Consider the following 13,150-nt stretch of genomic DNA (forward strand, 5'->3'; position numbering starts at 1 on the left):
GAGTGGTTTCATAGGCTCTGGTTCAACTAGCTCCCTACACCCTTGCAGGTAGCGCTGACCCAGAGCTCTATCATAGGTAAGCGAAGGGTGACCTGAGGCAGGTAAAAAGCCTGGGAACAGACTCTGTTCACTTTGCAGATGCTCCCCTGGACTCAGGCACAGGCACAACCTCCTCTTGGGGGTTGACCAAACCAAGTTAAGTCCCTGGATTCCTTTAACGGAATACTCTTCACATAGGGATGGCGAGACCATTCTCCCATCCATCCCTATCACATGAACCAGTGCCTATCCGCAACCTTACAAGTTGTGACGAATTGTTACGCGGCAGGCGAAACCCAAATGGCAACAGCCAATCAGCCAAGTGGGGAAAATTCCTGCTGTGCCCCTGTCCCAATGACAGACAACACACGACGGCATAGCAAGGTCAATTGCAAAATGCCCTAAAATTAGAGAGAGGTGGGCGGGTGTTCCGATGCACAAGCCAAAAGAGGAAGCTCTGGGACACATACATGAGTTTATATAGGTCCCTCAATAGGTCCTTCTAGGACCGTTTTAAACAATAGTGGTGACAGTGGGCACTCTGTCTAGTTTCTTTCATTATCTCAATCTTTTCAGTCAAAGTATTATTGACATAGTCTTGCATTTTGTTCAGAATATATAGCTTGAATACCATTAAGAAACATTGGACCCATATCCATAAATTATATCCCCCCCATAAAATACCAAGACACATTATCAAATGCATTCTCGGCAACTATAAACATCAAAGCTGCTTGTTTGTATTTCCTAGAATCCAAATATTCAATTATATCAGTTATGTTCCTGACATTGTCTTTCATTTGTCTACCAGGTAAGAATCCAGTTTGGTCCTTTCCTATCACCTCTCTCAATACTTCTTTCAGTCTATTCACTAAAATATTAGCAAATAGTTTATAATCATTGTTCAGAAGTGAAATTGGCCTATAGTTTTTGACCTGCATTAAGTCTGTGTCTTGCTTAGGGATTAACATAATATAGGCCTCTTTCCATGTCTCTGGGAGCTTCTTACCCATCAAGATACTATTCATAACATCTTTTAAAGGAGATGCCAGTTGGCCTATAAACTTATCGCAAAATTTTGTTGTCAATCCGTCCGGTCCTGGGGCCTTTCTAATTCTGCTTGTTTAATCACTGACTGTACTTCATCAATCGTTATAAAGGAATTTAGCTGGTTCTTTTTCTCTGTGGAAATTTTCTGCAGTCTATTCTTTTCCAGAAATTCTTCTATAGTTATCTTATCCTCTTTTTCCTTTTTATATAATTTATTATAAAACTTTTGGAAATTCTTCCTCATTTCTCCCAGATTGTCTGTTGTTTTCCCTACAACTGTGAGTTTAGTAATTGTATTCTGTTTTTGTCTCTTTTTTAACTGCCAGGCTAACAATTTGCCTGGCTTATTTGCAAAACTCAAAGCTCCTTTGATTCAATAATTTAATTTTCCACTCAATCTCTTGATTTATTAATATTGAAAACTGAGTCTGTAGAATTTTTAAATTTTGTTTCACTTGGTTATTAGCTGGATTTTTAAAAATCAATTTCTTTTCATTTTCAATTACCGTATTTTTCGCATCATAGGACGCAGTTTTTCCGTCTTAAAAACTAAGGGGAAAAGTCTGTGCATCCTATGGAGTGAATGCAGGGGGGGAAGCAAGCAAGAAAAGTCCCCAAGAGCCACACGCAAGCTTTGCGCGGCTCTTGCGGGCTTTTCCCCAGGAGGGAGAAGGGACTGGCACAGCCAGTCAGTCCCTTCTCCCTCCTCTAGAAAAGCCTTGCGCAATCTCTCCAGTCGCGGGAGGCTGTGCAAGGCTAAAGAGGAAGCCAGGGCAGCGAGCGCGATCCATCCCGCTCGCTGCCCTCGCCTCTCCAGCCGCGGGAGGCTGTGCAAGGCTAAAGAGGAAGCAAGGGCAGCGAGCGCGATCCATCCTGCTCGCTGCCCTGGCTTCCTCTTTAGCCTTGCGCGCCTCTCCAGCCGGGGGGGTGGGGAGGCTGCGCAAGGCTAAAGACGAAGCCAGGGTAGCGAGCGCGATCCCAGTTCTGGCACCTCTCAGGTGGGTGCCATTGGCATTCATGGTGAGCTCCGGCTGGATAAGTTGTTTTTGTTCAAGTTACTTTGGACAGACTCTGTCCTAAAAATGCTTGGAATTTATTCTGGCATTGGGGGGGGGAGCGTACTTTGGTGGTAGAAACTGCATGGCATTCTTCGTATGATCACTTCACAAGTTTTGCATTCCATCCTGTAGTTTGGCTGGGTGAAACCCTTAAACATACTTTTCAAACAAGAGCCAAGTTAGACCTAACACTGTGGCAGTGGGGGCGAAGAAGAGAAGGTGGGTGCTCCCCTAAAAACAACTTTGGCTGCTTCCCCTAAAAAACAGCTCAAAAACCTTGGGTGCGTGCTCAGCAAGTTCCACCACCTTTTTCTAGAAAAAAAGCCCTGCCTTGCAAGCATGGACCATGGTGCACCAAGGAGGTGACCTGAGGCAATCTGTCTTGGCCAGCATGTTCCTCCCACCCCACTGGGACATGGGTGGTATGTCTGGAAATCTAACAAGAAGGAGAGTCCTGGGAAGACCTGTTCCCTGCCTTGGAGGCCTTTTTCACCTGTCCTGGGAGGGCGGGGCCCTGACCGACTCTGGCTATAGAAGCTGAGGCTGCTGAACAGAATCTTGGGCTGGGGTGTCGTCTGGGGATTTTTGTTGTGGGGAGTGTGTGTGTGTGTTTTTGTATCTCGTGAATTATGTGGAAATTGTTTCAGTTTGGCTGTGTACCTTTTTGATGTTTTGTTTATCCTTTATGAGTACTTTTGTTACGTTGCAGTTATATAATTTTTTCATGTTGTTAAGCTGCCTTGAGCATGTTTGGAACTCTGGGAAGATGACATACAAGTAAAATGATGTATGTATGTATTATAGCTGTTTTTTCTCTTCCTTTTATGGTGATGCATAAGTGATCAACATATACAGGTGATGATACATCCTGCACATTACTCATGCACATGGCTATTTTACACACATGTAGAAATCATATGAAACAACAAGGGCTTCATGGTGTGAGTGTCTTTAGTGATCTAACATTTAAAACTGTTTGTGTCCCCCCTTTCTATGTGCTTTTACAAAATATAAGCAAAATATTCCTGTCAAAGCTAAGCCACCAATAAGCTACTTAAAAGAAATGTTTACTTAAAAGGACACTTTAAAAAGCAAATAACCCACGTGAAAGCCAATGAACCTTATTGATTTCAACAGATTATTTCTCTTTGTTGTTTGGAAAGCATGCCGATATCCTCAATCACCTTATAAGACTAGCAGCGGCTTCTTTATTTCTACACTAGTTAATTCCTGATAATATTTGCAGATGGAGAAAAGAACCAAGAACAACTTTTAGAACAATTATATGGAGGCTTTTTTAGTTTATGGAAATATCATTCAATGTACCGGTCAGTTCTGCCGCTTGCTCGATGCAGAAGGAATGCAGATCTAAAGCCCTTTGATATTTTCCTCGTGATGGGTTTTGAAAGGCCTTTATGATCATCTAAATAAATGATAAATCCATCCACATTTCTTACCTCCTGAAATAGTTGTATAGTTCATACCTCATCAGATTTCTGCATTTTCAGTGAATTAGTCCTCAATTATTAATGGCTATAGAAGAGCAAAATGTGAACGCTAAATGCTAATCATGATTTCAATGTATATATGTGTATACACACACACACACACACACACACACACACACACAGAGAGAGAGAGAGAGAGAGAGAGAGAGAGAGAGAGAGCTTTATTCTTCCTAACCTTCTAACCTAATGATCATACTTTCTAATTCCAACAAAATCAAACCAATTCACCTCTGAAATAGACAAAACATGCTGTATCCTGAAGTGTAGAACAACATATAGAATATTGAAACTATATCAGTTGTTGTTTTTTAAGTGTGCTATTTGGATATACAAAATGACTTTCTCCTAAAGTTTTTGAATTATAGCCAAATATACTTACTTAATGGCCTTTAATGACTGGTGGCTATTAGCTACTGAACACATCACACATCTGCTTAGGCGAGGGCTAGAGAGAAACAGTTTGTCTAGTGGAGTTTGGCTACTTTTGAGGGAGCCTGTATCTCTTTTCCTTCTTTACCCTCAGGTAAAAGCCTCAGTCTTCATGGACTGGATAGGAGCTGGGACAATTGCAAATTTACTTTATCTTAGACTGCAAGTCTCAGGGCAAGATCTACATCATTAACTTGCAACTGTTTCATAAACAAACAAACAAACAAAAGCTGGAGTATTTTATAGCTCAGGTAAGTGGGGCATACAAACTGGATTGTGACCCACCCCTGGGATGCTAAACTTGACACTGTTCTTGACTGACTCCATCTGCACTGTACATTTAAAGCTCTGTTGTATCGCTTTTTGGGAAGCCATGGCTTCCCAAAAAAGAATCATGGGGACTGAAGTTTATTATTCTGTTTATTATCCTGTCTTCTGGAGCTTTGAGGCAGCTTTGTGTCTTTTTTACATTTGTTTGACCATTGATAGCTATATTCCCTTCCTTTCTTGTTCCCCCTTAGTCCCAATTCTCCACCTAGCTTAACTTTCTGTGAAGCCACATTAAAAGACATGTGGTAGGCATAGAAGGCTTAACAAACTACATTTCCCAGGATTCTTGGGTGGAGGTGGGGGGAAGCCATGGTATGATGCTGCTTTAAATGAATAGTTCAGATGGGGGGACCATACTTTGCCTGGAAAATGTAGCAGCGTTTTTTAATGCATTGCCTGTATATTCCACCTTTCCTCCTAAGAGCTCAAGGTAATGTACATGGCTCTCTCTCACACCATTTTATCCTCACAATAGCCCTGTGAGTTAGGTAAGCCTGATATGCTATGACTGCCCCAAAGTAATGTGGTGAGGTCCATGGCTCAGTGGGGATTTGAACCCTGGTTTCCCAGGCTGACACTCTAACCTCTACACTAGACTGGCTTCTTTGCTTTCTTCAGCTTCCAGCTCAAGACACTGACCTCAGGTCCTCTAGGCTAGGGCATGCATCTTCCATGTCTAGATTCAGTTGGGTTGGTCCCTAAAAGGGATAGACAATAAGGGTAAGAAAACACTTATCAGTATGAACTGTACTGCAGTGCTCCTGCCACACAATGACAGAGGAATGACAATTGATATAGAGTGTGCCACACTTTATTTGTAAAGGTGATTATTCTATTAGACAATTTCCACTGCCTTGACAAATATTGTTGTTGAGAAATGGTATACACCTTGACAATTAATCCAATCACGGGCCTATCTGGGAGCACAGATGCTGAGAGCTGATGCTTCATTTATTTGCTCCTTTCCAGTTCTGCACATCAAATAGCCAAGCTAATCAAGTTATCGCTGGTGTCTTGCAATGGAGCGGAGAGTGATTAATATCATTTCGTAGGAAGTCGCTTTGGAAAGCTTGGTGCGGGGGGAAAGGAGGAAAGAAAAGGGTGGTGACATGAGATGAGGATATGTTTTCAGTGGGCTATTCTAAACATGAGCCATTATTGTTGGCAGAAAGCTGATAAAAACATGTTGGCATAAGTGATGGGTGGCACTCACTGCCTTGCTTGGTGTGTTTAAATCAAAGTTGTTGTTTATAGCCCTTGGTGATCCGGTATGTAAGAACACCAGCTTGATAACAGCAGCTTTGTGGGAGCAAGGCGGGGAGAAAAACAGGGAACTTTCAAACCATAGAAATAATACCATTTTATCTCATCAGCCACCAACAGCATATATTTATGTGCTTCTTGGTCTGTATTTACGTACCATAAATTTATGACTCCGACCACTTAAGTCATTTCCCAGGTGTTGCTATTCTCCCCCAAACATATTTTTTTTTGCCATATGGATATGCAAATGTCAAACTCTCTGCACGGAAAAAGCAATCCCAGAACATAGTGCAGCCAATTACATTTTAAGTAACTCATAACTGTTATCTCAAGCTTTCTCTTATGTAAGTTTTATATTCTTGCAGAAATTCACATTTCACACTAGATCAGCTTCTTTCCCAGTATTCTTCTGTTTGTTAAATCATTTTCAGCCATGTAACTTGTGATGCTTGCTTCTTCCACCACCACCTCACCCCATATGGGGGAATTGCAAGGTTATGGGAGGACCTTTAAATTCCAGCCCAACGTCTGGATGTGATGAACCAAAATAAAGTTAAGTATCAGGCCTCCATCTGGCTTAAATGTGATAAAGTAACACTTTTTAAAATAGTCAGGGTGCGGGAGAGCAGGAGGATAAAAATTTGAGAAGTAACCATGGCTTTGGAAGATGTATTTTGTAAGCAAATAACAAGCCAATAAAACATACGGCAGTGGAGATAGCTAGACATTTCAAGGAACATTCTTTTAATTTTCACATATGCTTAACACTGTACTTTAAAAGCACAAAGTTCTTTAAACTTCTTATATTATCCTCAGAAGTAGGTGATGAGTAACAGAGCAAGCATCCAGATTGGCATCCCATCGTCTTCCCTTAAAACAGCTTAGCCGGTAGAGCAGGAGACTTTTAATCTCAGGGTTGTGGGTTTGAGTCCCATGCTGGGCAAAAATTCCTGCACCGCAGAGGGTTGCACTAGATGATCTCTGTGGTACCACCCAACTCCAAAATTTGATTATTCTATGATTCTAAGGTAGCCTGTGAAGAGGACTAGCCATGCCAAAGTGCGTGGGACAGAGCCCCTATGCCATCTTCTTGGCAAGGTGGGTCACTTTTGATTACCAGAAGGAAGAAGAGAGTGGCTGAGGCAGCAGAAAAGTGAAAACGCATCAGCAGAAGTGCTGGATTGGCTCCAGTGATGCATTTGCACCATTCCTACCCTCAGGGGTGGAGCTACTATGAAACTAGTGAAGCTTCAGGGCCCCTAATCTCAGAGGGGTCCCAGAAGTGGCTTTAGTCTACATTGCTTTTTTAAAAATGGATCCAGTAGTATATATTCCAACAATCCCAAAGTATGAGAATCAGTAGCACAGATATTGTAAAGGTAGGGAGGTAGGGAGGTTGCAGTAAAACAATTTAAAGCAAAATCTGAGGTGTAGATTTTTATTTTTATTTTTAATTGTGGTGAACCCCATTGCAGAAGATATGGGTGGTTACCTAGACCTAATTGCTGGTTGTGAAGGGCCTCCAAAATGTAGGTTCAACACTGCCTACTGCTTCATCCCTCTCCTTCCCAACAATCAACAATGACCCACCTGCTGGAAACCTAGTATGGTGGCCCCACCCCAGCTCATGGTGGTATACGTAGTCCTCCCCCTCTTCATTTTATCCCCACATCAACCCTGTGAGACAGGTTAGGTTAGGAGACAATGACTGTCTTGAGGACACCCAACAAACTTCATGGCTAAGTGGGGATTTAAACCCCAGTGTCCCAGGTCCTAGTCCAACACTCAGGCATGTGCAAAGTCCGGCCTGGGGGCCTAATCCTGTTATGTTCACCCACAATTTAACAAATCCGGCCCTGCCGGTTGATTTAATCTGGCCCCCATGGCAGTATATGTCCTGGGGTAAAATCCTAAAAGAAGCTCAACAACTTTGGTCAGCCCACACGAATATTCACCAAATCTGGCCCTCTTTGAAAAAAGTTTGGGCACCCCTGCTCTAACTAGTACACTGCATTGGCTGTCATGAGTTTAGCCTCTGCACAACAGCCTTGCACAACACTGCCTTGATTACTTAAAAGTTGCTTCTGCTTGAGCCCCTGGAACTTTTAACAAGCTACGACGGGTTCATAAAGCTTCTTCCTCTGATTCTTCTGCTGGCACAGCTGAGCTGATGGTCTGGCAACTTGCCCTTTGGACCATCCGGTGCTTGTTTCCTGGCAGATGGTCAACTTCCATTCACAGCTCTGAGTTTACATTACTTCTTTGACCACATTCTCATTGCCAGCCACTGTAGCATGATTTTAGAAGCAGGCTAAAGAGCAAAGTTGTAGTAAATTCTATCAGATAGCCCATTTATTCTAGGGCAATGCTGAAGAAAGTCTCCATATCTTTTAGAAATTCTTGATTTCTGTTGTATTTAATCCCCCCACCCAGCTGCACCCTAAAAACCAGAATGAAAACCAGTGTGGGTGGAGTAGATTGCCTTATGAAATTTTAATGCATTCTGTTGGCGACAATATCATTTGCATGGACTTATTCTAAATGAAGCAATATCAGAATATGTTTGCATTCTGATAGATAATATATCCCACAAAGATGTTTGGGATGGAAAAATCTCTTTAGTTTCAGCTCCCTCGGTTTCTAATTTTTCCAGTCTTAAATTTAGTTCTCCACATTTCTACAGCAATTTGCATTAAAAAAAAAACCTGAATGAAAAAAACACTGCCATTTTAGTGGGAAATTTGTACACAATTTGTAGAAGTGCAAATTCCAAGGGATAGCTTGGTTTCAGCTCTCATATTGTTTCAGAAAGTGCAAATTTGGTAGCTTTGGCTTTAAATGTGAACAGAATCAATTAATTTCCCCATCCCAAATTCCAGGGATGAGGAACCTGGGGCCCTCCAGAAATTACTGGACTACCCCCAACTATCAGCAATGCTAGCTGGAGCTGAAAAGAGTCCAACAATGCCTCTACAAAGGCACAAATATGTGTCCCCAAGTTAATTCAGATATTACTCGGTATCCAAACCAAACTGCCACAGTGAGCAGGAGTTAAACTATGTAAGGAAATTTATATGTCTCGAACATAGGCACATAGGAAACTGCCTTATACTAGGTTACTCTAGTGGTATGTTCGGTTCAGTATTGTCCTTGAGCTCTGACCTTGCTAGCTAGGGGTGATGGGAGTCGTAGTTCAACAACGTCTGGGGACCCACAGGTTGAGAAAGGCTGGTCTACACTGAATGGTGGCAGCTCTCAAGGGCCTTAGGAGATGCCCTCCCTGGAGATGCTGGGAATTGACCCTGGAAACTTCTGCATGCAGAGCAGCTGCTCTACCACAAAACTATGTCCCTTTCATAGAAGGGACCACAAGGGTCATCTAGTCCAGCCCCCTGAAATGCAGGAATATTTCAACCCTGAGATTAAGAGCCCTACTGATTCAGCTATGCAGTCACCTGGTGCTGTTCATCAGTGGCGTAGCTAGCTGCTCTGGCACCAGCGGGGCAATCCACCCACAGGGTGGGTCAATCCGCCCAGGAGGGCGCCAAGGCGAGCTGCCCACAGAGTCCACCTGGCAGATGCAAGCCCCACGCTGCCGTTTCTGGCAGCGCGGGACCCCGAGCTACCGCATCACTCCCAGGAGAAATGCATGGCTCAGGAGCACTGCAGGCCAGGCCCTGTGGTAAATGCCGCCCCCCCCGGTGTGCTATTTTGTCACCCTCTCAGGGATGACATCCGGGGCAGCCTGTCCCCACTGCACCCACCTACCGTCACTCCTGCTGTTCATAGGGCTGTGCTGGAAATCTGTTGCAAGAGGAACTCATGGGCCTAAGGACATCAGGCTTCAGCCTGATTTAAATGTTTTTCGATAATCCGCAGTCCTTATAAATCACTGATAAGTGATTTGTAAGGACTGAAATCTCAGCTCTACCTCTTTTTATTTTCTTTGTGCTTCTCCTTCAACAACTCTGAGCCAAGCAATGTTTTTGGAGGGAAGTAGTGGTTGGTAGGGAGGCATTAAAGCTAATAATGATTTGTGAATTCTTCTTATGATGCCTGTTCCCGGAGCTTAGAGAAAGCGGAAGGCGCAGCAGAAACAGGAAGCGAAACTGCCACAAAGCCTTGCATAAGTCATTAACAATGGGACAAAGAGACAACCTGCGAAGAACATGGCAATTTGCTTCATATATGAAACAGATTAATGCTAATACTGTGAACAGCTGGATAGCAGGATACTCAGTAATGAGGAAAGCCATTTTAATTTGATTTTAGTCTTACTTTTTAATTGAAGTTATTAGTACTGTAACAAAGAAAAAAAGGAAAAGGGGGGAAAGCACACAGCTGCTGACAAAAAAGAAGGAAGCTATAGGGCTTTACTCCTAGAACTAATTAGCTGTGGTCTTGGAACAAGGCAGGTTCAAAACGGGAGAGGGGAGTCCATAGGTGAAGACAGATTATTGTTCCATATTTAGCGCACAATTGCATCTCATGCAGCTACTCAGAGGCGGTGACAGCAGGAGAGCTGCAGAGGAGTCTTGTTCCAACTGCAGAGAGCCTTGTAGGGCTGCTTTGATGCTGACCTGCATATGCATATGTGAGCATAAAATAATTCTAAATCTTAGGCACCACCAATTGCAAGGGGTTGCACAACTTGTTTCCATGAGGCTTTCAGTTCCACTTTACAAATCCGATGTTGCCAAGACTCTGTAAGGGTCAGCCCAGAAGGCAGAACCTGGGACTGTGGTGGAGAGTGGGCAGGGGAAGGAGAGTCAGCTCTCAATTTGGCCAGGCCAATTAACTGACCCCAAATAGTCAGGGGTCAAGTTCTAAGGCAGCCATCAGAGATAAGGCAGAAGTCATCAGTCTCCAATTCAATGACTTTCATGTTTGAGCTGGCTGGAAGTTATGGGAGTTGTAGTCCAAAACATCTGGATGCCATCAGGGTGACATAGAAGCTTAGGTAATATCATCACACAAGATGCAAGATACTATGGCTTTATGGGGCCCTGTTGACAGGGACTGCCGGCTGACTGAGTTGCTTGGGAATGCAGTGACTATGACCTGAATCTCAAAAGGGGAAGCTCTGGCCCTCCAGATATAGCTGAACTACAGTTCTCATCTTCCCTGGCCATTCACCAGACTGGCTGGAACAGATTGGAGTTCCATAAGTTCCCTATCCCTGACAATGATGGTGCCCCCATACTGAAAGAACTCAGTCTACCAGGGCAGTGGAAACAGCACTGATGGAAGAGGTGGTCAAGCTTCTCCACCCCACCCCTGCTGACCACTAAGAGCACTGCCTTAAGACCCCCAATAGCATTTTATTTATTATCAATTCGTTTTATTTTATTTGTACCCTGCTCTTCAGCCAAAAAGGCTCCCAGAGCAACTTACATACAATCAAAATGGGAAAGTCCCTACCCACAGGCATACAACAACACGACACACAAGGAGAAAGGGACAAGGAGGGAAGAGGAAAACATTTTAAAGTATCCAGGTTTCCTGACATTCACTTAGGGCAGGTTTTTTTCTTGCTTTCTTTCTTAAATATATCTTTATTTGCTTTGAAATATTACAGCCAAAGTAATCAAAGCAAGTATTTAGGGCAGTTCTCTTGCAGTGCCCAGTTAGGGCAACATAATTGAAGAGCCACTTTGCATGCCAGCAGGAGCATACACATGTGAAGTCATACATTCTTTCATTTTTCAAATATGAAGCTTGGATTGGAAGTACAGCAGACAGAAGAGAGTGTTGACCAAGCAAAAGTTATGAGTTATCCAGAGCCGTCATACTAACTCCGAATCAATCAAAGGGCATGATGATGCCAACATCCCTATTGTTTTTTGGGGGCTTGAAAAAAATCTTTGATATTAGGGATTGTTGGGATATTTGGTTCACTTTGCATGTAAAGACAAATCTATCAAGTTTGCAGTCCCAAAAACAATACACAAACCAAAACACAGTCATCCTTTGAAATTTGCACTTCTATGAATTTTGCAATGCAGTTCTCCAGCCAACTAATGTGTGCTAAAATGCATTCACTAGGGTATAGTATGCATAAAAATAATATATCAGTGAACATTATAAGAAATGCACAAATGAATTTTCACATGGACTTTTTAAAATAAAAAAATCACAAATTGATGTGGAAATGTGTGGATTTGAATTTAAGATAGTAAAAATTAAAAAAAATATGAGAGAAACTGAAATTGACATATTCTTCCATCTCCCTTAATATCTTGGCATACATTGCTTAAGCTCCAGAGTCCTTGGTCAGATGGGTGAGATATTAAGTTGTTGTTGTTGTTGTTGTTGTTCTTCTTCTTCTTCTTCTTCTTCTTCTTCTTCTTCTTCTTCTTCTTCTTCTTCTTCTTCTTCTTCTTGTTATATTAATGTGCTTCTGCAGTCCATGCCTACACAATGTTTCCATTGTAGAAAGCAGGGTACCAGTTCTGCAGGCAGTTTCAGTAAATAACATAAGCCCACAATATCCTCACAGTCAATGTTTTAGATATCTGAAGTTTCCAATTCATGTGGTGCAAACTGGCTTATTGCTACATTGCTGACAATTCACTTCAAGAATACTTGAATATTAGATTTCCATCACTTTATATAACCGTGTGCCTCAATCCATAATGCAGGCTGTCTTATTGCTGCATCCTCATTGGTAACTTTTTGTCATCTTCCCTCATCATTCACGAGAACAATGAAGGAGACAACAGCCTGTCCCAGACTGATGGGATATCAATCACGTTCAACTGCCGGGGCAATCTGAAGAGCAAGTGTTGTCTGTTTTTGCTGCTGCATTGGTGATGGATTATCCTAATGAGTGATGAATGCAATGGCACTTCATTTCCCGCTTTCCCCCTTCCTTTTTGTTCAAGGGTTCACAAACAGAGTCCTTCCAAACCACCTGGGTTGCAGGATGTCAGTAACAAAATGATAGCTTGCCTTCTATGCAGCACTGCCTTCTTCCAGACTGATTGTAAATTGTTTTTGTTTGTATGGAAAATGCGTCCTGCTTTTCCTTTTTTTTTTTTAAGCTTATACCGTGTGTTGAGCGCCTTGCCAGTTTCTTAGAGGTGTGCGTGCAGCTTGAGTTGCTGGATTTGACAAGTATGGTCTCGGATTACATGTCCCAGTCATTTCAAGGACTGAGTTTGCATTAGTGGTGAGTAGAAATGGTTTGGGAGCAGGTTCTCTCGGGGAGTGCCTATGCCAGCCTTTGCCAATACCTCCAGATATTTTGGACTACAACTCCCTAATGCTCCCTAATACAAGGGCAGTATGATGCATCGATCAGTTAAGCCTGCAAGGGAGGCTCATTGGCTCCCAGCTGTGCAGAACAATTCCCATTACAGAGGTGGTAAGGCATCTGCCAGGAGAGCTGCTAAGATGATGGACAGCGACCCCTTGTGGCAAGTCAGAGGGCAGCTTCTCAGTGAAGTCCCTGGACTGACCCCATTTGATCCT

The 13,150-nt window shown here is 42.8% G+C and overlaps 1 long non-coding RNA gene across 3 annotated transcripts in view; it reads left to right on the forward strand.

Annotated features, from left to right (window-relative positions):
* The window catches only part of LOC308578888, a 45,919-nt gene that overhangs the window by 24,846 nt on the left and 7,923 nt on the right, over nucleotides 1-13,150 (forward strand). Inside the window, exon 3 of one of the 3 annotated variants that reach the window (XR_014004174.1) lies at nucleotides 2,464-2,945. The exons of 1 other annotated variant lie outside the window; for it this stretch is intronic. This is a non-coding gene — a long non-coding RNA (uncharacterized lncRNA). Of the gene's footprint in view, nucleotides 1-790; nucleotides 851-2,463; nucleotides 2,946-13,150 lie in introns of those variants that run through there. One more of the 3 variants, XR_014004175.1, reaches the window with a different exon arrangement.

The sequence above is a fragment of the Podarcis bocagei genome (genome assembly GCF_964188305.1).
Source record: "Podarcis bocagei genome assembly, chromosome: Z".
NCBI lineage: Eukaryota > Metazoa > Chordata > Lepidosauria > Squamata > Lacertidae > Podarcis > Podarcis bocagei.